Genomic DNA, 25,019 nt, shown 5'->3' with positions numbered 1-25,019 from the left:
AACTCTATGACCTAAGGCAAGTCTTTTGCCTCTCCAAGCTTTGCCTTCCCCTCAAAAAAAAAAAAAAAAAGCAGTGATGATGATAATAATAATAAGCTTTCCATAAAGGATTGCTCTGAGGACCAAAGATAAGCTTATATTGTAGTTGATGTCACAACTGGCACATAATAGGTGTGAGCTATTACTTTCATGCTATGACCAATAAATAGACCAAGTTGATTCCATGTTGGGGGTCACCAAGGTAACGAGATAACATTTTCTTTCATTGTGTCATGGTAGATGACATCTGGTGGAGAATAATATGATCCTACAAGAACTTGGCTCATCCCTTAGCAGCTCTAATCAATAATTTTTTGTGGTTTTCCTTATTGATGGGTTTCTTTCTTTCTCTTTTTCGTTCTTTTGTTGTTGCAGAGTATCAGCATAGGGTGGGATGATAATTTTTCTCTGTTTAAAAAGGCATTCCAGAATGAAACATGTTTATTTTATAGCTGTGCACTGATTTGGTATTTAATACATGGGTCTCTAACATAATATCATACTTCAGTCTTGATGTCCTGAAAACAAAAATAAAATCAATTTACTTAAAGGGTTGGACTGCATAAGATTCACAAATCATATTGTGTTTTTACTTTCTTAATCTCTTTTATTAGATTTGCTCAGAACTGGAAAGGCAACCACAAAACCAAAACCAGATGGGAAAAACTAAGCCAAAGGAAAACTCAACCCTGATTACTAATAACTATTTAGACCATATTTTTATCAATCTGTGATTCAGTAATGATAAGCACATATTTTGATAAGAGTCTAATAGCTCAAACCAAGCATCTTTCTCTAACATCATAGATATTTGTGTCATGAGAGAGGATGGACTAGTTCAGCAAAGTGAGGTGGAGAGCTTAGAGCTATTTTCCTCTCAGGTTTATAATTGTCTGCTTTGTAGCCCAGTACCAGTGTGTCCCCTCTCTATCTGTAGAGTCACAAAGCAGGTTCCTCCTTCAGCATTTTCTAAAGGGAAAGAACCTATGGGAAGGCCTGATCCTCTTTTGTCCTAAACTGACATAACAGATCTGAACTTGGGAAGCAGCAAAAAAAAAAAAAAAAATCTGGAGTGTTTTTTGAGTTTCAACTGATGTGGGGGTGAGGGATTGACCTTGTTATAAATAAAAGCCAAGGGAAAAGTGATGGAAGACTTCAAAATTATCATGTTTTTCCTCTGTCCCCGTCATAAATATCCTCTCAGCCCCCATTTTTTTCAGATGACAAAGGTTCTTGAGACTCCTCTCCTGAACAAATAGATTTGTTTTCAGCTGATAAATTTCAAGTTGCTCAAACACCTTCTTTGATAAAATAAACTACCCACAGAGAGATTGTGGGCGGAGCACAAAGGAGAGGGAAAGCTGGGTCCGGAAGAAAGAAGGAGAGAGTGTTAGTTGATGAATTTATTCTATTATTTATTTTTCCCCTGTAAATACAATTGCCGCTAAAGCTATGTCTCTGTCTCGATGCATAAACTAGCTTTTCACAGGCAGTTTTATTTTGGTCCACTACATCGGGAATTCGTTTCTGGCAAGAGCCGAGCACACCAGCTCCAGCTGACACAGGCTGTGGGGAAAGCAGACCAGAGCTTTTTGTGACTGTGACAGTGATTGAACTGAAACGCTGGAGGTGGAAATACCACACGAATGCGGCATGGTTTCCGCTCCTCCAGAGATACAGGCAGGGCCGTGGCGTGAGTGATCCGTGCCACTGCCCAGCAGGGAACAATCCCTGCAGCGACTGTGCCCGGGGGCCCCTGCTTTGGGAGCCCGCCCCATGGAACCCAGAGGGGCCAAGCTTCACCTGGAAAACGCTGATGGTAGAAATAGCCGTGCTGCCACCTTCGTGGCTTATTTTATGTCTCAGCTTTCCTTTAAGTATTGCTTTTACCCACATGGGTTTCTGAGATTATCCATTTTTTTCCTGGGATCAGCAGAGTTCAGCTTCAGAAATTTAGGATTTCTCTCTCTCTAACCAAAAAATGCTTCTCTCTTGGGCTTTCTAGTTGACTGGTTGAGATCTAGGAGAAAACAGTTTCTAATCTTCAATGTATATTCATCCTACCTTTGCTCTGTCTGCCTTCGCCTCACCGGCACCCGCTCACCTAGCAGCCCACGGCCGGGAGTCCTGCCTTCTTCCCTGCCATCCTTCATCAGAGGCAGGTCTGTCTGCAGGTGCCTTGTCAATGTGATTGAAGGCCTTCCCATCGCCAGGCAAGGCATCAGGCCCTGCAGGACACAGGGGTGAGGCACAGTCACCCCTGGCGCTCACTGGTGTTCTGTACCGAATGCCCAATTCATAGACAAGGCAAACTTAATTTGGGACTCAAAAGATGGAATTCGAGGGGATGGAATACAGTGGAGGCAGAAGATATGAATTTCCCGAAGTGTGTGTGTGTGTGTGTGTGTGTGTGTGTGTGTGTACATGAATAACTACAAGCATTTTTTCACAGGGCCAGGCAGGGGAGGGGGCTTTATTTTTTATAGTGGGTAGGAAAGGGTTACTGTGAAATAGCAAATACATTCCCTGCCCTCTGGAGCGAGCGTACGGATGAGAACCAGAGTGGCACTGAGCAGGAGACTGGGCCGAGTCATGAGATGGGGAAGAGCGAGAATAAGGACAAGGTATCACACAAATGCACAGCATCACAACCAACTGTCTGCTTCTTCCTCCCCACCCCATTGTTCTCCCGGTGCTGTCAACTGTTTAAAAAAAAAACTGACAAAAACAAAATTCCATTTTATATAAAAAAAAGTATTTTAAAGGCATATAATTAAAAACACATGTTATACTTATGTGTTGTTATACTTATGTCTGGCAGCTTGTAAAAATAAGTTTCATAGCAGTTCCCAACAAATGAGCACTTCCTTCTCCTCAAAGCGCCTCAGGTAACTGTAGCAAAATGAATGGTACATACAGTATCAGACCTAAATAATATAAAAAATCATGTAATTCCACTATTATATTGGATTTAGGAGAACAGAAATAATATACTAATTAAAACCCAAACCTGCAGGAAAAGTAGGTGAGTTAAGACGTGTCTCTGTTCTGACGATGTTTTTCTAGTTTCATTTCAAGTGGCAAAATTGGATGGTAACATGCCTCTTGCTTCTGAGCCTAAATTGTCGTTTTGGTTGGCGTGGCCTGGAGGCGAAGGCCGGACAGTTTCACCGGGTTTTCACGCACAGTGCTCCCCATGCTGCGAGGGGCTTCGCCGGATCTGCCGACTGTTATTCAGGAGACTTCTGTCCAAAACACTTCTTTGAAGGTGACACTGAGATGGTGCAAAGGTAGAACTACTCCCACTCAAGCATGCTGCCGCGTTGTATTTCTTTGCCTGGTCTCCTTCCTAAGCTGAGGCTTGGAGCATGAGAACCCTGCTGAGCAGTGTTACCTCTGAGGCTGAATTCTCCTCGCCTGCACCATTCCAGTTCTACCTTCTACTTCTTGGGGAACTGAGCCTTTCCTTACCATATTCTATGTACCATCCTGAGGGAAGGCCAGCTTCCTGGGGGCCCCTTCACCACCTGCAGCTCAGCCTTTGTTTTCCCTGGATATCAACACCTGTTGACTTCACTAATTCCTCCCATTCCTATAATCCTCAGACTCCTCAAACCTCTAGGATGCTCTCTTCTCTCCCCTTACTGCTCTGCTTTCTCTCCTAACGTCTCTTCCCCTTGCCCTTTAAGCCTCCCCAAGTCTCTCCTGTGTGATTGCAGAATCTTCATTTGATTGTATATAAAGTCCCCTAAATATCCTCAAACACTGCACAAAATGTTGCCTTCTCCCCCTTCATTCTTTGATAACTTTGACACCTGGTTCACTCCTCGTCCAACTGTTATCCTGGGAGATATCAAATGGCTTCATTTTCTCCCCTTATTCCTCAGACCTGCTGGTTTGTCTCTTCGGTGGTCTTTCCATCACTCTCGTCATCCCAGCCACCTACCTTCACCACTGTGGCCCGTCTCTGAGCTCTCCAACTTGGATCAACCCAACTACCTGTCTTCACTTCTCCCTCACGTGCTGAACACATCTGGAGAAAATCACCCAACTGTTCAGGTTAGCATCATAACACAACCATGGTCTCCAGCCACAGTTTCTCCAAACTTCAAACTTCTCAAGATCCTTCTCCTAGATTAATTTGACCTCCTAACACACTAAGAAAAATTAAAATTGTGTGGTTTGTATACTCTCAATTCTTTGTAGCATGTCGCCATATGTTGGTGTCAGAACCTCACATTCATCTTCACTCCTACAAGCTCCAAGAAAGGGATGTTCCTTGTGTCTGGGGCAAACCCACTTCCCTGTACTCTGATCTTCTCTCCCACCTCCTTAAAGACTTCTCTCTTCCTATAGCTTTTCTCGGTCTCTGCCTCTCTCTCTCCCTCTCGCAGTTCTTTGATGTCAACTCATGAATGTATTCTCTTTCCCAGTCCAGTGAGGAAAACCTTACAGTTCTTATTAATTCTGTACGGTTCTCCCTCTAGCTGCCATCCCTTCCATTCCTTCACAGGAGAGCTGCTGAAAGAGTAGATGTATATTATTTTATTGCTTCAAAGTCCTAACTTCCCTTCACTTCTTACCCTGGTGCAAACCACATTCTGCCCTGGGAACCCCACTGACACTGTCTTCATTTTGTTGCTGAATCATCTTTTGCAACTTCCCCATGATTTATGGCAGAACTACACACCCTCTTATTCCCCTGGCCTTCTTAATATCATGCTGTCCTTATTTGATACCCACTCTCTGGCCAATCTTTGTCAACATGGCCAGTATTTCTCTACTTACCCCTTAAATGTTGGTGTTCCCACATCCATGCATTTTAAGCATTATTTTCTTAAAAGATGCATGGATAATGAAACTATTTGTAAAATATACTGGGATAAAATCAAAACTATTTGAAGGTGTCAAAATGGTATTGGCTAAAAAAAAGTAATGCCTTCTCTTTATATTGGGTAATTTGTCATAAGAAAAATAACATATAATAGAAAATACATAAAATACTAAATTTGTTTAAAATTCCAAAATGTGTTTGTTTATTCTTAATATGGCTACTCACAATTTCTTTTTTCAATTTCATGAATATATATTTTTTAATTTATTTATTTTTGTTACAGATGTTTCTCCTTTTTCCCCCATTGACACCTTCCTCCCTCTCCCTCCTCTCCCTGTCCCCAGCTTTGTTATCTATGTCCATTGGTTATGCATACATCCATATAAGTTCTGTGGTTTATCTCTCCCCCAACACCCCCTATTCTGGGAATTGTCAGTCTGTACCCCACTTCTATGTCTCTGGGACTACTCCATTACTCAGACTGTTATGTTCATTATATTCCACAAATAAGTGAGTTTATGTGATAATGGTCTTTCTCTGCTTGGCTTGTTTCACTTAGGATAATACTTTCCAGGTCTCTCCATGTCGTCTCAAAGGATAAGAGGTCTTTCTTTCTTATAGTTGCATAGTACTCCATTGTGAATATGTACCAAAGCTTTTTTATCCATTTGTCTACTGATGGACATTTGGGTTGTATCCAGATCTAAGCTATTATAAATACTGCTGCTATAAACATGGGGACACATATATTCTTCCTGATTGGTGTTTCAGGCTTCTTAGGGTATATTCCTAGTAGTGGGATCACTGGGACAAATGGAAGTTCAATTTTTAATTTTTTGAGATAACACCATATTGTTTTCCATAGTGGCTACACCAGTCTGCAATCCCACCAGCAGTGTATTAGAGTCCCCTTTTCTCCACACCCTCGCCAACACTTGTTGTTTGATGATTTGTTGATGGCGGCCATTCTGACAGGTGTGAGGTGATACCTCATTGTTGTTTTAATTTGCATCTCTCTGATGATTAGTGATGTTGAGCATTTCTTCATATGTCTCTTTGCCATTTGTATGTCCTGTTTGGAGAGGTGTCTATTTAGAGCCTCTGCCCATTTTTTAATTGGGTTCTTTGTCTTCCTTCTGTTGAACTGTATGAGCACTCTTTATATTTTGGAAATTACCCCTTATCTGATGTATTATTGGCAATTATGGGTTGCCACATTGGCCATAATGTGAGTTGTCTTTCCATTTTGGTGGTTGTGTCTTTCACTGTGCAGAAGTTTTTGAGTTTGATGTAGTCCCATGTGTTCATTTTTTCCTTTGTTTCTCTTGCCTTAGGTGTTGTATCATATGATACATATGATGTACATATGTACATTCTGCTACATATGATGTCTGACATTTTGTTGCCTATATTTTCTTCTAGGATTTTTATGGATTCATGAGTTACATTTAAGTCTTTTATCCATTTTGAGTTTATTCTTTTGTATGGTGTAAGTTGGTGGTCTAGCTGCATTTTTTTGCATGTAGCTATCCAATTTTCCCAAAACCATTTATTAAAGAGGCTGTCTTACTCCACTGTATGCTCTTGCCACCTCTGTCAAATATTAATTGAGCATATTGCCTTGGGTCCATTTCTGGGTTCTCTGTTCTATTCCATTGATATATGTGCCTGTTCTTGTGCCAGTACCAGGTTGTTTTGATTATAGCAGCTTTGTAGTATAACCTGATACCCGGTATTGTGATTTTGCCTGCTTTGTCCTTCTTTTTCAAGATTGCTATGGCTATTTGGGGTCTTTTTTGGTTCCATATGAAGTTTTGAAGTATTTGTTCTAGTTCTATGAAGTATGTCATTGGTATTTTGAAGATGATTACATTGAATCTATAGATTTCTTTGGATAGTATGGACATTTTAATGATATTAATTCTTCCAACCCATTAACAAGGTATGTGCTTCAACTTTTTTATATCTTCCTCTATTTCTTTTTTCAATGTCCGGTAGTTTTCTGCAAATAGGTCCTTTACTTCTTTTGGATTTTTTTTTTTATCCTCACCCAAGGATATTTTTACCATTTTTTGTTGAGAGAGAGCTGGAGAGAGAGAGAGAGAGAGAGAGAGAAATCAATGTGAAAGGGACATATCAAGTGGTTGCCACCCGCACGACCCAACCAAGGCTGAGGACAAACTGCAACTGAGGAACGTGCCCTTAGCGAGAACCAAACTCAGGTCTCTCCGGACGGCAGGTCAACACTTTAAGCGCTGAGCCAAACTGGCCACGGTGGTCCTTTACTTCTTTAGTTAAGTTTATTCCTAGGTATCTTAATTTCTTTTGCCGCAATGATAAATGAGATTGTTTTTTTAGTTTCTCTTTCTTGACTTCATCATTGGTGTATAAGAATGCCATTGATTTCTTTCTTTCTTTCTTTTTTTTTTTTTCTGGTTCTACTTTATTTGTCAACTTATTTTGTTCATTATATTCCACAAATAAGTGAGAGCATGTGATAACTTGTGGTTCTCTGCCGGGCTTACTAGTCTCCAGGTCCCTCCATGATGACTTAAAGGATAAGAGACTATTCTTTTTTACAACTGAACTGTATTTCATTCTGCAAATGTACTGTAGCTTTTTATTTTTTATTTTATTTTATTTTATTTATGAATTTTTATTTATTTTTTTGTTACAGATATTTTAACTTTTTACCCCATTGGCACCCCCACCCCACCCCACCTCCGCCCCGTCCTGGCTTAGTTGACCATGTCCATTGGTCATGCATACATGCATATAAGTTCTGTGGTTTGTCTCTTCCCACCCCCCCCCCCCCGCCCCACCTATCCCCTCTTCTGAGGGATGTCAGTCTGTGCCCTACTTACATGTGTCTGGGTCTACTGTATTCCTCAGACTGTTATGTTCATTATATTCCATATATAAGTGAGATCATGTGGTATTTGTCTTTTTCTGCTGGCTTATTTCACTTAGGATAATACTTTCCAGCTCCCTCCATGTCATCTCAAAGGATAAGAGATCTTTCTTTCTTACAGCTGCATAGTACTCCATTGTGTATATGTACCACAGCTTTTTTATCCATTCGTCTACTGGTGGGCACTTGGGCTGTTTCCAGATCTTAGCTATTGTAAATAGTGCTGCTATGAACATGGGGGTACATATATTCTTCCCGATTGGTGTTTCAGGCTTCTTAGGGTATATTCCAAGCAGTGGGATCCCTGGGTCAAATGGGAGTTCAATTTTTAATTTTTTGAGGTAGCACCATATTGTTTTCCATAGCGGCTGCACCAGTCTGCAATCCCACCAGCAGTGTATTAGAGTCCCCTTTTCTCCACACCCTTGCCAACACTTGTTGTTTGATGATTTGTTGATGGCAGCCATTCTCACAGGTGTGAGGTGATACCTCATTGTTGTTTAATTTGCATCTCTCTGATGATTAGTGATGTGGAGCATTTCTTCATATGTCTCTTGGCCATTTGTATGTCCTGTTTGGAGAGGTGTCTGTTCAGCTCCTCTGCCCATTTTTTAATTGGGTTCTTTGTCTTCCTTCTGTGGAGTTATATGAGCACTCTATATATATTGGAAATTAACCCCTTATCTGATACATCATTGGCAATGATGTTCTCCCATACAGTGGGTTGTCTTTCCATTTTGATGATTGTTTCTTTTGCTGTGCAGAAGCTTTTTAGTTTGATGTAGTCCCATGTGTTCATTTTCTCCTTTATTTCTGTTGCCTTAGGTGATGTATCAGTGAAAATTCTGCTCCGTATGATGTCCGAAATTTTGTTGCCTACATTTTCTTCTAGAATTTTTATGGATTCACGGGTCACATTTAAGTCTTTTATCCATTTTGAGTTTATTTTTGTGTATGGTGTAAGTAGATGGTCTAGTTTCATTTTTTTGCATGTAGCTGTCCAATTTTCCCAACACCATTTATTAAAGAGGCTGTCTTTACTCCACTGTATAGTCTTGCCACCTTTGTCAAATATTAATTGAGCGTATTGCCTTGGGTCCATTTCTGGGTTTTCAGTTCTGTTCCACTGGTCTATATGCCTGTTCTTGTGCCAGTACCAGGCTGTTTGGGTTACAGTCGCTTTGTAGTATAACCTGATATCTGGTATTGTGATCCCACCTACTTTGTTCTTCTTTTTCAAGATTGCTGTGGCTATTCGGGGTCTTTTTTGGTTCCATATGAACTTTTGAAGTATTTGTTCTAGTTCTATGAAATATGTCGTTGGTATTTTGATGGGGATTGCATTGAATCTATAGATTGCTTTGGGTAGTATGGACATTTTAATGATGTTAATTCTTCCAATCCATGAACAGGGTATGTGCTTCCACTTTTTTATATCTTCCTCTATTTCTTTTTTCAATGACCTGTAGTTTTCTGTAAATAGGTCCTTTACTTCTTTGGTTAAGTTTATTCCTAGGTATCGTAATTTTTGTGGCACGATGGTAAATGGGATTGTTTTTTCAGTTTCTCTTTCTGTGAGTTCATCATTGGTGTACAAGAATGCCATCGATTTCTTGATGTTAATTTTGTTTCCTGCTACTTTGCCAAATTCATTTATTAAGTCTAATAGATTTTTGATGGAGTCTTTAGGGTTCTCTATGTATAATATCATGTCATCTGCAAATAATGACAGTTTCACTTCCTCCTTTCCAATTTGGATCCCTTTTATTTTTTCTTCCTGTCTGATTGCTGTTGCTAAGACTTCCAGTACAATGTTAAATAAGAGTGGCGAAAGTGGACATCCCTGTCTTGTTCCTGTTCTTAATGGAAATGTTTTTAGTTTCTGTCCATCGAGTATAATATTGGCTATAGGTCTTTCATATATGGCCTTTATTATGTCGAGATATGATCCCTCTATTCCTACACTGCTGAGCGTTTTTATCAGAAATGAATGCTGGATTTTGTCGAATGCTTTTTCAGCATCTATTGATATGATCATGTGGTTTTTATTCTTCATTTTGTTTATGTGGTGTATCACGTTTATTGATTTGCGAATATTGTACCAGCCTTGCATCCCTGGAATGAATCCCACTTGGTTATGGTGAATAATTTTTTTGATGTATTTCTGGATCCGATTTGCTAATATTTTGTTCAGGATTTTGGCGTCTATGTTCATCAGGGATATTGGCCTGTAGTTTTCTTTCTTTGTAGTGCCTTTTTCTGGTTTTGGAATTAGAATTATTCTGGCTTCATAGAATGTGTTTGGAAGTCTTCCTTCTTCTTGAATTTTTTGAAATAGTTTGAGGAGAATGGGTGTTAGTTCTTTTTAGAATGTTCGGTCAAACTCCCCCGTGAAGTCATCTGGGCCTGGGCTTTTGTTTGCTGGGAGAGTCTTGATTATATCTTCAAATTCCTTAGTTGTTATTGGTCTGTTCAAGTTTTCTATCTCTTCCGGGAGTAGTTTTGGGAGACTGTGTGTTTCTAGAAATTTGTCCATTTCGCTTAGATTGTCGGATTTGTTGCCATATAGTTGTTCATAGTAGTTGTTAATGATCTTTTGTATTTCCGTGGTGTTGGTTGTTACTTCTCCTCATTCATTTCTGATTTTGTGTATTTGGGTTCTCTCTCTTTGTTTCTTGGTGAGTCTAGCTAAGGGTCCATCATTCTTGTTTATCTTTTCGAAAAACCAGCTCTTTGTTTCATTGATCCTTGGAATTGTTTTTTTGGTCTCTATGTCATTTATTTCTGCTCTGATCTTTACTATTTCCTTCCTTCTACTTGCTCTGGGGTTTTCTTTTTGTTTGCTTTCTAATTGTTTAAGTTGTGAGGTTAGACAGTCAATTAGAAATTTTTCTTGTTTTTTGAGGTAGGCCTGTAGTGCTATGAACTTCCCTCTCAGAACTGCTTTCGCTGCATCCCATAGATTTTGTGCTGTTGTGTGTTCATTTTCATTGGTTTCCAGGAAGTTTTTAATTTCTCCCTTGATCTCCTCAGTGACCCATTCATTGTTTAATAACATGCTATTTAGCTTCCATGTGTTCGAATGTCTTTGCATGTTCTTGTTGCAATTGATTTCTAGTTTCATGCCATTGTGATCTGAGAAGATGCTTGATATGATTTCAATCTTCTTGAACTTGTAGAGATTTAGTTTGTGTCCTATCATGTGGTCTATCTTTGAGAATGTCCCAGGTGCACTTGAGAAGAATGTGTATTCTGTAGTTTTGGGGTGTAATTCTCTGTAGATATCTATTAAATCCATTTGGTCTAGTGCTTCATTTAGAGTCTCTGTTTCCTTGCTAATTTTTTGCCTAGAGAATCTATCCAGTGCTGTCAACGGGTGTTGAAGTCCCCTGCTATGATTGTATTGTTGTCGATTTCTCCTTGGAAGTCCTCCAGAAGATTTTTAATATATTTTGGTGCTCCTATATTGGGTGCATATATGTTTATCAAGGTTATATCTTCTTGTTGGATAGATCCATTCAATATTATATAGTGGCCTTCTTTGTCTCTAGTTATGGTCTTCATTTTGAAATCTATTTTATCAGATATAAGAATTGCTACCCCAGCTTTTTTTTTGCTTTCCATTTGCTTGGAAAATTTTTTTCCATCCCTTCACTTTCAACCTATGTGAGTCTTTTGTTGAGAGGTGCGTCTCTTGTAAACAACATATAGATGAGTCATGCTTTCTTATCCAATCAGCTACTCTGTGTCTTTTTATGGGAGCATTCAATCCATTTACATTTAAGGTGATTATTGATATGTACTTGTTTATTGCCGTTTTTGTTTAATGTGGTTCTATTTTTCTTCCCATTTCTACTGCTAATTACAGCAGTCCTTTTAACACTTCTTGCAATGCTGGTTTGGTGCTAATGTATTCCCTCAGCCTTTTTTTTGTCTGGGAAGCTCTTTATTTGACCTTCTATTTTGAATGATAGCCTTGCTGGGTAGAGTAGTCTTGGATTCAGATTCTTGTTTTTCATGACTTTGATTACTTCATGCCATTCCCTTCTGGCCTGTAGTGTTCCTTGTGAGAAGTCAGCTGAGAGCCTTATGGGGTTTCCTTTGTAGGTAACCTGTTGCTTATCTCTTGCTGCTTTTAGGATTCTCTCTTTGTCTTTGATTTGTGGCATTTTAATTACTATGTGTCTTGGTGTGGGCCTGTTTGGGTTCTTCTTACTTGGGACTTTCTGTGCTTCTTGAACTTGAATGCCTTCTTCCTTCACCACATTAGGGAAGTTTTCTCTCACTATTTTTTTGAATATATTCTCTATCCCTTGCTCATTTTCTTCTTCTTCGGGGACTCCTATGATGCGAATATTATTACGTTTCCAGTTGTCCCATAGTTCTCTTAAGCTGTCATCCTGTTTTTTAATAGTTTTTTCCTTTTGTTTTTCTGATTGGTTGATTTTTTCTACCCTGTCTTCTAATTCACTGATCCGGTCCTCAGCTTCCTCTACTCTGCTTTTTAAACTTTCCCATGTGTTTTTCATTTCTGATATGTCATTTTTTATCTCTTCTTGTTGGTTTTTAATTTCCAATTGGCTTATTTTCAGTGTTTCTATGTCCTTACTCATGCTTTTCAGCTTCCTTAAGATCATGGCTCTGAATTCTAGCTCTGTTAACATGCCTAATTGCTCCACATTGATCTCATCTTCGGTGGAGGTCTCTTGCTCTTTCATTTGGCTTCTGTTTCTGTGTTTCACCATTTTGGCTATCACTGTGGGCTTTGGAGCCTGTCAAGTTCTCCCTGTGGTGTTGGTGTTCTGCTGTTTGTGGCTCCCTCTCCTGTGTTTAGATGAGCGAGGGAGGACCCACTTTGAACACCACTGTCAAGTCTTACTTTCCTGGTTAAAGTTGCCAGCCCAGGAAAGGTACTGTTTTCCTCTAGCTTTTTGCCTGGAGGCTAGCAGTCTAGGTTACTTGATGAGTTTTGGGTTGTCAGTTGATAGAAAAACTCCCTCTGGTGCTCAGCCAAGGGGCTTTCACGAGGGTGGGGCTGATGCTGGTTGTTAGTGAGCCTCAATTAGCACTTCAATGGCCCACAGGGTGGGGTTGGATCTCCGAGGGAGGGGCTGCTGCCTCTCTCAGAGCCCTGGGAAGGAGCAATGTGGCCACAGTCCTGAGTGGCTGCACTCAGCCAAAGCTCTGAGGGCCCTCCAAACCCCGAGTGTCCCGACACAGTTCCAGTCCAGTCTGCCCTCCCTCTGCAGGAGCCCAAGGTGAGTGGCTGTGGCTGTTTTAGCCTCTGTCCCGGCTGAGCTGTGGAGCCGCCTGGGAGTGTAACCCGAGGGCGCCGATTCCAGCTGAGGCAGCTGCCAAGCTGCCGACCGTGGGCTCCCAGCCCCGTCTCGCGCCTTCGCAAGCCTACCGGGATGGAGTCAGTGTCCCTCATTGTATGGTCCTCGCAAGCTGCTTTTCTGTTGGTTTTTCCCGTCGATTTGTCTGTGTTATAGTTGTAATTCCAGTTTGGTTCTGGGAGACGGTCTGTGTAGCTCCGTTCACTCAGCCGCCATTTTTTCTCCTCCACCATTGATTTCTTTATGTTAATTTTGCATCCTGCTACTTTTCCAAATTCATTTATTAAGTCTAAGAGATTTTTAATGAGGTCTTTAGGGTTTTCTATGTATAATATGTCATCTGCGAATAATGACTGTTTCACTTTCTCCTTTCCAATTTGGATCCCTTTTATTTTTTCTTCCTGTCTAATTGTTGTGGCTAAGACTTCCAGTACTATGTTAAATAAGAGTGGCAAAAGTGGGCATCCTTTTCCTGTTCCTGTTCTTAAGGGAAGTGTTTTTAGTTTATGCCCATTGAGTATGATGTTGACTGTAGGTCTTTCATATATGGCCTTTATTATGTTGAGATATGATCTCCTATTCCTACATTGCTGAGGATTTTTATCAGAAATGGGTGCTGGATTTTGTCAAATGCTTTTTCAGTGTCTATTGATATGATCATATGATTTTTCTTTCATTTTGTTTATGTGGTGTATCACATTTATTGATTTGCAAATATTGTACCAGCCTTGCATGCCTGGGATGAATCCCACTTGGTCATGGTAAATAATTTCTTTAATGTATTGCTGGATCCCATTTGCTAGTATTTTGTTCAGGATTTTGGCATCTATGTTCAACAGGGATATTGGCCTGTAGTTTTCTTTCTTTGTAGTGTCTTTTTCTGGTTTTGGAATTAGAATTATGCTGACCTCATAAAATGAGTTTGGAAGTCTTCCTTCTTCTTGAATTATTTGAAATAGTTTGAGGATAATGGGTATTAGTTCTTCTTTGAATGCTTGTTAAAACTCCCCCATGAAGCTGTCTGGGCCTGGGCTTTTGTTTGCTGGAAGAGTCTCGATTACATCTTCAATTTCCTTTTTTGTTATTGGTGTGTTCAAGTTTTCTATCTCTTCCCGGTTTAGTTTTGGGAGACTATGTGTTTCTAGAAATTTGTCCATTTCGCTTAGATTGTCAAATTTGTTGCCATATAATTGTTCATAATATTTGTTAACAATCATTTTTATTTCTGTGGTGTCGGCTCTTTAATTTCTGATTTTGTGTATTTGGGTTCTCTCTCTTTGTTTCTTGGTGAGTCTAGCTAAGGGTCCATCAATTTTGTTTATCTTTTCAAAAACTCAGCTCTTTGTTTCATTGATTCTTTGAATTGTTTTTTGGTCTCCATGTCATTTATTTCGGTTCTGATCTTTACTATTTCCTTCCTTCTACTTGCTCTAGAGTTTGTTTTTTTGTTTGTTTGTTTGCTTTCTAGTTCTTTAAGTTATGAGGTTAGGTAGTCAATTAGAAATATATCTTGTATCTTGAGATGGGCCTATAGTGCTATGAACTTCCCTGTTCATAACTGTTTTCGCTGCATCCCATTGATTTTGTGCTGTTATGTGTTCATTTTCATTGGTTTCCAGAAAGTTTTTAATTTCTTCCTTGATCTCTATGGTAACGCATTCATTGTTTAATAACATGCTATTTAGCCTCCATGTTTTCAAATGTCTTTGCATGTTTTTGTTGCAATTGATTTCTAGTTTCATGCCATTGTGATCTGATAAGATGCTGGATGTGATTTCAATATTCTTGAACTTGTAGAGACGTAGTTTCTGCCCTAACATGTGGTCTGTCTTTGAGAATGTCCCATGTGCACTTGGGAAGACTGTGAAATCTGTAGTTTTGGGGAGTAATTCTCTGTGATATCTATTAAATCTATTTTCTCTAGTGCTTAATTTAGAGTCTGTGTTTCCTTGTTAATTTTTTGTCTAGTTGATCTATCCAGTGATGTCAGTAGGGTGTTGAAGTCCCCTGCTATGATTATATTGCTGCTGATTTTGCCTTTGAAGTCCTCCAGAAGATTTTCAGTATATTTTGGTGCTCCTATATTGGGTTTATATATGTTTACCAAGGTTATATCTTCCTGTTGGATAGTTCCTTTCAATATTATATAGTGGCCTTCTTTGTCTCTAGTTATGGCCTTCATTTTGAAATCTATTTTATCAGATATGAGTATTGCTACCCCAGCTTTATATTCCTTTCTGTTTGCTTGGAAGATTTTTTTCCATCCCTTCACTTTCAACCTATGTGAGTCTTTTGTTGTAAGGTGGGTCTCTTGTAAACAACATATATGTATGTCATGCTTTCTTTTCCAGTCAGCTACTTCATGTCTTTTTATTTGAGTATTTAAACCATTTATATTTAAGGTGATTATTGATATGTACTTATTTATTTCCATTTTTGTTTAGTGTGGTTCTTTTTTCTTCCCATTTCTCCTGCTAATTACAGCAGTCCTTTTAATATTTCTTCCAGTGCTGGTTTGGTGTTACTATACTCCCTTAGCCTTTTTTTTTTTTTTTTTGTCTGGAATGCTCTTTATTTGACCTTTTTTGAATGATAGCCTTTCTGGATAGAGTAGTCTTAAATTCAGATCCTTGTTTTTCATGACCTTGATTATTTCATGCCACTACTTTTTGGCCTGTTGAGAAGTCAGCTGAGAGCCTTATGGGGTTTCCTTTGTAGGTAACCTGTTGCTTATCTCTTGCTGACTTTAGAATTCTCTCTTTGTCTTTAATTTGTGGCATTTTAATTACTATGTGTCTTGGTGTGGGCCTGTTTGGGTTCTTCTTACTTGGGACTTTCTGTGCTTCTTGAACTTGAATGCCTTCTTCCTTCACCACGTTAGGAAAGTTTTCTGTCACTGTTTCTTCAAATATATTCTCTAACCCTTGTTCGTTTTCTCCTTCTTTGGGGACTCCTATGATGTGAATGTTATCATGTTTCCAGTTGTCCTACAGTTCTCTTAAGCTGTCTTCCTGTTTTTTAATTGTTTTTTTCTTTTTGGTTTTCTGATTGGTTGATTTTTTTTTCTACCCTGTCTTCTAATTCACTGATCCGGTCCTCAGCTTCCTCTACTCTGCTTGTTGGTCCTTCCAATGTGTTCTTAATTTCTGCTATGTCATTCTTCATTTCCACTTGGTTGGTTTTCAATGTTTCTATATCTTTACTCATGGTGCTGATGTTCTTCCTCATGCTGTTGAGCTTCCTCAGAATCATGGCTCTGAACTCTACCTCTGATAATTTGTTTAACTGCATTTCATTTATCTCAGCTTCAGTAGAGTTCTCTTCTTCTTTCATTTGGGATTTGTTTCTTTGTTTCACCATTTTGGCTATCTTAGTGGGTTTTGGAGCCTGCTTAATTTTTCAGTGGGTTTTGGTGTTCTGCTGTTTGTGGCTTCCTCTACTAGGTTTGGATGAGCATGGGAGGGCCCATGCTAAACACCACTGTCAAGTCTTCCTTTCCTGGGTAGATTTGCAAGCCCAGGAAAGGTTCAGTTATCTTCTTGCCTTTGGTCTGGAGGCTATTAGTCTCAGTTACTCAGGATCTTGGAATGTAGCCCTGGTATTCTGAGTAAGAGGATTTCCGGAGGGTGGGACAGATGCTGGTTTTTAATGAGCCTCAATCTGCATTTCTTTGCCTCGCCTGTAAGGCGCTAAATCTCTGAGGGAGGGGCTGCTGCTTTTCCCCACAGCTTTGGGGAGGAACAAGCTGGCCCCTATCCTTTGTGGCGATGACTCAACAAAAACTCTGAGCACCCTCCCAATCCTGGGTTTCCCCACAGAGTTCCAGTCCAGTCTGCTGTGGAGCAGGCTTGGTATTCTATCCCCAAGGGCACTGCTCACAGCTAAGACTGCTGTAGTCCTTGGGCTCCCAGCCCGCCACCCTCTCGTGCCTCTGCAGATCTTACCAGTGTCCCTTGTTATGTGCTCCTGTCCTGATGCTTTTCTGTTGCTTTTTTCTGACAATTTGTTTTTATTTTAGTTGTAATTCTCATTTGGTCCTGGAAGATCATCTGTGTAGCTTCCATTCACTCTGCCACGATCTCTAATACCGCCTCATCATTGCTTCCATTCCTGCATGTCGCTCCAGCTCCCATTCTCACAAATTTTATCAAGACCTTATAGTGACCATTTCTTCATACTCTTGGTAGTTACCTTCAACAAGAAATGTTCTTATCTCCATAGGTGATACAAATATTTTCTCAATTTTGACAACCATTCAAATGTTTATAACAATTGACGTTATTTCCAGCATATGATAGCTCTTTTTGTTCTTTCATTGATGAATATAATGTTAAAATTTCTTGTGAAAATGAATGAATTTCTAATCTGATTGAGTTTTTTTCATATTAAGGATTTCAAAATGGTAATGTTCTCATCTGAAATCCTTGCAGTATTACACATAGTTTATAGACCACAGTGGTCTCAAAATACAGACCTATCCATTGTATGTAAAGTCAGAAAGTTGGGGTGCAACCTGGAGCTGTGCCTACCATCCTATCTGGCCTTTCTAACATCCCCCCACACACACACACATCCACACCTTGTATCTCACTCAACTGGTCACTCTTAGGGCTTCTTGCGTACTTAGACAATCAATTCCCCCAGCAACACCACAGTTGGCCACTTCCACTCTGAAAGAAAAAGTGTAAAATAGATGTTGAGGTTGGACATTACTGAGTTTTGCTCCAATGCAAGTTACAGGACACCATTGCTGTGCTAGCCAGCTTCAAAAACTGCATCCTAAGCTGTTAGAAGCACAGTGTTTAAACTTCACACTGAGGAGTCCGGGAGATGGCTGTCACATCTGGACACAATCTGCCTAGGGACTCTGGACACTGCTACTCACACTTGGCTTCCCTAAATGTGAAGGAATCACTGTCTCATGGAAAATCAGTACCACGTTACACTGGCTAGGACATTCTGCCACTGGATCTCTGTATGTAGCCCTCTTCCCACCACATGTATTCTTCCGGAATGAAGACAGGTGTTTCTATGACTGCAAAAGCCTCCTATATGTTGACACTTTCCTGACTTCTATGTCTGTCTGCTGAGCCATAGACCTATATCTGGATGTCTCCACTTGGATGTTCCACAGCCCTAGAATGTCCACAGTTGAACTTACTATCTTTCCCTTGAAATCAACCTTATTACTGAATTTCCCCTTTCAGTAACAGGCACCATTACTGCTTTAATTACAGAAACTCAAGAGTCACCCTTGGCCCTTCCCTGTCCCTTACCATCCACATCTAGTCAGTCAGCAAGTCTGGTCAGTTTGCTCTCAAATTTATACTCCTTGCTCTGCAGGGTCTCAGAATTCCTCTACTATATCATAGAAATCACCTCCAAAGTGATCCAGTTGTCTCTGGGCTGCCTGGAGGGACAGTGATCTTTCTAAAATGCAAATCTGAACACATAACTCCCCAGTTTGGAAATTTTAATTATCCCCCATTGCCTGTGTAATAAAGTCCAAGTCCCTTAGCATGAACTACAAAACCCACATTGAGCTGGCCCTTAAATCAACTCTTTCATGTTTCACGACTCCTCATGTTTTGTGGTAAATTCTTTGTGGTTTCCAAAATGAGCTTATCTCCATGCCCTGGCCCATGGTGATATCTCTGCAAGAAATACCCATTTCTTTACTTGCATAACTCCTGTCTGTCCTTCCAAATTCAAATCAGCTACCACCTCCTCTGGAGAAAACTTTCCTGACTGTTTTATTTTCATTTGCCTGTGCTAGAAGCACCCATCATACCCTATTCTATCATAGAACTTATTATATCATCTGCTTTCTTGAGTGTTCTAAGGAAAATTATAAAGATCTACATTCCTGGCACAGAGGTCTTACCACCAAGACCCTACAGCACAGTGTTTGGCTCAGACATCCAGGATTATAGAGAATATTAGGAAACTCTTGAATACAAGCATGCACACTCTATGCTCAATGCATGACCCTTGGTTTTATGTCTAGAGCTGTCCCTTCTGAAGAGTCAGATGATAAATCAGTCTCTTGACCTAGTGCTCTTCACCCAGATTCTCCACTGACCCCAGCCGATTGTCATCCCCTACATTAGGGCATTGTCCCCATCCCAAGTCAGTCTCCCTACAACTCTTTATTATGGTCTTCCTATCCTGAGGCTATTGTTATATAGTTCAAGGAGTTTATGCTCCCTAAAAGTCTCTGGGTCAGTTGAGAACATGGCATTATCCTAACCATGATCCTGCCCTTATCCATGGACTTCTGACTTGGCCATCCTGTGCCTCTGCTTGACCAAACCTCACAGAAATTATTTCATCACACAGCTCTGACCAATCTCACGCCACCATTTAAGCTCAGAACATAACATTTGGTATATGATTCCATACCCATTTGCCTGGTGCCCTTCTCTTTTTGGCTTCAGCCCTTTACATTTGCTGGTCAGAGTAGCACTTGCCTGTATATGCTTGTGGAATGAGTGAGTGCCCTGGCTAGACAAGGTGGGGTAGGCTTTCCAGGAAGAAGGCTCAGCGGGCAGTCTGGTACAATTCTTTGAGCTGGAAAAGATAAAAATAAAAAGTAGGTTTGGATGAAGAAATAAGATCAGTTCACAGTGTTTGGAATTCGCAGTGCCTCTGGGAGTCCCATGCAAGCAAACTGTCTAGTCATAAACCTAGAAGGGTGACATCAAGGAAGGCTGACATTTCTCAGGTCACCATTGCACAATCTCCCTGGATAATTACCACTTTAACTGCTGTGAACTTGATCACAGATTAAAAAGTTGTCCAGTGATGGAGGGAACCATGTCCTCCAGTGATGGAGTTGGGTAACTGTCTGCTCAGAAAGGTATAAAAGAATCTTGTATTAAGGAAAAGCTTGAAGTCAAAAATTGTATGATCCCACAATCATATTATCCAGTAACAATAGGCTGTATTTTTAGCTAATCTTAGAACCACCTCATACAGGGTTCTAAACAGGAAACAAAGTGTGAAGTTTCCAAAATGTTGCTTTGGTTGAGGCTGGCAGCACATACTGATGTTCGGGGCAAAGGAAAGGTGCTGAAGTGCAGGGAGGCTCAAAAGCAAGTAGTTCAAAATAATTTATTGAACATTAATTAATTGTTTCAAGACAGTAATTTGATGACTTAAGAATAAATAAATCAAAAGCATATGGATTATATTTTTCTTGAAGTATACTTGAGTTCCAAAGTAAGGAAAAGGGCATTTGGCAACATTCAATCTGCCTTTACCAAACCTAAAATGTTTGAAAAATAATTTGACAGGTTTTGCCAAACCCCAAATGCCACAGTGTTCTGTTCTTCCATCCCACCCAGATCTCTAAAAGCGCAAAGCTAACACATCTACTCAGCATTCCAACTGAGCCTGGGCATATCAGAATGGGGGCTGGGAGCGGGACCCAAACTGCTTCTTCAGAGCCTCCAAAGAGATTCCTTAACATGTCTAGAAAAAAAATAATAATAATTTGATTGAATGGCTTTTGTTTCCCATCCTTGCTCTGATCTCTAGAATTTCCATCTCAGAATTTTAAAAAATAAATTGTCCAGTGGGTGTGCTGTAAAATTATTTGGGGTCTTTAGCAGAAGAAATTTTAGCAGAAAAATAACTTTTAAATAAACTTTACCAAAAAAATGCCACAATGTCTTCCCCGTGGAATCGTGTGTGTGTGTGTGTGTGTGTGTGTACACATGCGCTATATGTTTTCATAGCGCTAACAACCTGAAAAATCAGTTTTTATTCAAATCATCTCTGAACTAAAAATAAATTTGCAGTCAAAGCTGCCAACAGGGAATCCCCAGGGTCCAGAATCAGGTCAGATTGAACCAGTAAACAAAACCTTTAAGAAATCAACAGCATGTATTGGAATGTGGGTGGTACAGGCAAGTCTTCCCACCCCGCAAATGATTCTTCATTTTTTAACAGCAACCTCAGCTATGTTGAATTTCCTCCACACAGGGGTTGCTTTCTTCTGGAAGATTTCCAGTAAATGTCTGTCCAACACACTTTGCATTTGCAAGATGACATTCCCCCACCTAACTGCTGGGAATCAAGGCGGCGATCGCAGAGGTACACAGTGTTTTCAGTTTTCAGGGAAATTATTCATAGTCGTTTTATTCTGGGCCTAAAGCAGTTGATTTTCTTCTTTGTTTTTTTGCACTTTATTTATTTCTATTTTATTTATTTGTTTATTTATTTTTGTTAATCCTCACTTGTGGATATTTTTTCATTTATTCTTAGAGTAAAAGGGAGGGAGGGAGAGAGAGAGAGAGAGAAACATTGATGTGAGAGACACATTGGTTGATTACCTCCTTCATGACTCCGGCTGGGGCTGGAAATTAAACCCACAACACTTCTGTCTGCAGGCTGACACTTTAACTGCTGAGCCAAACCAGCCAAGACCTGCACTTTACTTATTTTTAATTGTAGATTAAGTTTCTTAAATTTATGTGCACTTCTATTATCATGTCTCAAATATTTACCATTTGTTGACATTTAGGTGAGAAATCCCAGAAACATTTTGACTATTCAGAAATATTTTATGTAGTTTTTGGAACACTTTGGGTTGAAATCATTAATTTTTCACAGAATTTAAGATTGTTTAGAACACAGTTTACTCAAGGAAGGAATATATTTCTATTTTCATTACACTCAGCTATGAACTTCCTGTTTTTCACCTTGGATTATACCTTGAAGCCCTCCAGGAATGACTTGCTCGTTAGGGGTTAACTGCTATAAGAATTGCTCTTGCTATAGGAATAGTTTCTTGTATGTTTTTCGATCTTGTGTTGCAAGAACTAGCCTTGCTGAAAATGTGACACCAAGGGCAATTGCTTTTGTTCCACAGATGCTGTTATAGAGTAGAAATAAGTGATTGGCAACAAGGGATGCTGTCTTATAAGGATCATTTGGTTGTAAGAAAGAGAAAACTATTCAAATTATCTCAAATATAAACAGAGCAATTTGAAAGATACTGTGGAATTTCGTAGAACCCCAATGCAGAAAATATAGTGAGTCCTGCCAAGAACTAAGATCTTCACAGAGGTACTTGCCCCTTCTCCCAGGAGGTAAATCTCTTGTTTCATTCTTATTTTTTCTGCTTGTCCCCACAGACTATATTTTTCTTATTGGCTTGTCATAACTGAATATAATCACAGGTCCTAAAACTGTATGACAGTTCCTTAGTTTACCACCATAAGAAAACCAGTCTCCAGAGGCCAGACTCTGGACCACCATGGAGCAGGGCAGAGAGGAAATGCTTGAAAGGTCTCATTGACCTACAGAATTCATAAGCTGGGAGGTATGTTATGATCCCCCATTGTGTATAGTGTCCCTGTTATATGGGATCTGCATGATTTGCAACATACTACTCAGAGGGCAAGTAGAGTTATATTGTTTTATTTCAGCAAATCTATTAACACAAGCCTAGACTTCCACCTCTGGATTGGTAGGTATGTTAGTTGCTATTTCTGCATAGTATATTGCTCTAAAATTTAGTGGTTTAAATAAACTACATAAAAATAAAACTATAAACCTTTATTATTTCAGTTTCTCTGGGTCAGAAATTGGAGAGTTGCTTGGCTGTGTGATTGTGTGATGCTACCTCAGGGACTTTCATGAGGGTGTATTCAAGGTGTGCAGAGCTGCAGTCACCTGAACGCTTGACTGCGACTGGAGGATCCGCTTCCAAGGTGGCTCGTTCACCTGGCTGTTGTCAGGATGCTTCGGTCCAACTCCTTGCTGGCTGTTGTCATATGGACCTCTCACAGGTTTCTTGGGTGTCCTTATGACTGAAGAACAAGTGATCCAAGAGACAGAGCAAGGAGATGGCCACATGCCTATTATGATGTGCTCTTGGCAGTCATATACCACTTCCATCATATTCTAGTCATAAAAGCAATTCACAAGGGCAGCCCACACCCAAACTAAGGAGATTTAGGGTTCCACCTTTTGCATACTGACATATTTTAAAACCCCCACATAAGAAGGTCCACATAGAGCAGCGACTCTCACCCTGTGGGTCGCGACCCCTTTGACCCTGCCACAGGGGTCGCCTAAGACCATCGGAAAACACATATTTCCGATGGCAATTCATAACAGTAGCAAAATTACAGTTATGAAGTAGCAACAAAAATAATTTTATGGTTGGGGGTCACCACAACATGAGGAAACGTATTAAAGGGTTGCGGCATTAGGAAGGTTGAGAACCACTGCTAGAGGCATATCCTCTCATGCCTGCCCCAGTCTCTGTATCACACAGGGCACTGAAGTTCTCGCTGCAACGCAAACATGAAGTCCAGTGAAGGCCTAATCCCAAACAGGGAAGAATTCTGGCATTGCCTGGCTACTATAATCTTTATGTCTGCTCTCCAAGGCTGTGCAGAACCACTGTCGAATGTTAGACTGGAACCTCTGGACCATGCACACAGCATCATTTCATGGCCCCAGGTCTCCTCACAGCCACCTCCAGTGAAAGTGACTTGGTCACAATTCCACTTGCCCACAGCAGTTATGACTCAGCACTCAGCAGCCTCTCACGCGCTTCCCCATCCTCTTTGTTCCTCATACAGCTTTCTCCTCCCAGGCCCTGAGGTACCCACGCTCAGATCCCACTGATGCCCTCTGGCCCTGCCCTGCCCCCATGGAACCCTCAGCTACCATCTATTTTTTAATTTCCTGGAATTTTAATGGGGAAATAAGATTGCTTTTTTATACTGAAGTAGGTAAGGATTCACACACAAGCAGTGCATCTCGGAATTTTAAGAAAGAGAGAGAAAAAGGCAGTTTCACACAAAACTTCTGCCGGACTAAGTGATAATTTATTTAAATGGCAAGTGGCAGGATTGTTAATTTGTGTTTTTGAAAAATCCCACATAAACTAGAGAGACGGAAACAGATCAAACACTGAGACGAAGACGGAACTCTTTTTCAGCCAGGCAGGAGTTAGATGAAACATCTCATGGGCTCAGAGACTCTTTTGTGGGCCAGGAATTGATGCAAGACATTCCCCTCGTTGCAGTGATGCAGCTACAGTGCTTAATTAAAATTTGCCAACTGGCTGCAGCCTACCAATGTTTGAAATCATTTTTACAGCCACCATCCCCAAACTCAAGTCACAGGATTAGTGTTGGGCTGGGAAGGAATTCAGGAATCATCTGTTTTAAGTATTTCATTTTTAAGATGATATTAACTACAGTGGTGACTAGGCCGTTGCTATCTGCCATGCACATTAACTCATGACTCTGCAATGTGAAGTACTTTATATTTGGGCTAACATGTAGAATGACCAATGTCCTGGTTTTTCCAGGACTGAGGGATTTTCCAAGATGAGGAACATCAGGGGCAAAACAGAATGATTTAGTCACCCTATTAACGTGCTATAGCTAGGCTAGTGGGGAGTATACTTATTCATTTGTTTGTTCATCTGCTGAACAATTACTGATCACTGATTATGTCCCAAGTAACTTACTGGTCATGGAGAATTTAACTCTGAACAAGATCCAGCTTCTGCCTCTAAGGAGTTTTGACTAATAGAGAGACACACAGGTAATCGTTACATTTAATGTGACATGATTTATGTTTGGGGAAATGCCCGCTGGTATGGGAAAACAGAGGAGAGGAATCTTAGGATTTGTTCAGGGAAGGCTTCCTAAAAGGGAAATGTCAAAACAGACCTGGAGGGAAACTAGGACTTGCCCAGGTGGAAACGCTCAGCAGGTGTGTTCAGGCATAGGCGACAACCTGCAGAGTAGCTGGCGGGGAAAGCAGCTGGCTTACTGCAGAGTAGCTGAGCATAAAGGAAGCAGAGAATGTGCAAGAGGAGGTGTCAGAACAAGAGCCGAGGGTGGAGGGAGCCTAGAGGGTGGCCTTG

This window comes from Molossus molossus, unplaced genomic scaffold (genome assembly GCF_014108415.1).
Source record: "Molossus molossus isolate mMolMol1 unplaced genomic scaffold, mMolMol1.p scaffold_m16_p_13, whole genome shotgun sequence".
Classification (NCBI taxonomy): domain Eukaryota; kingdom Metazoa; phylum Chordata; class Mammalia; order Chiroptera; family Molossidae; genus Molossus; species Molossus molossus.
Note: the sequence above shows the minus strand (reverse complement) of the source record.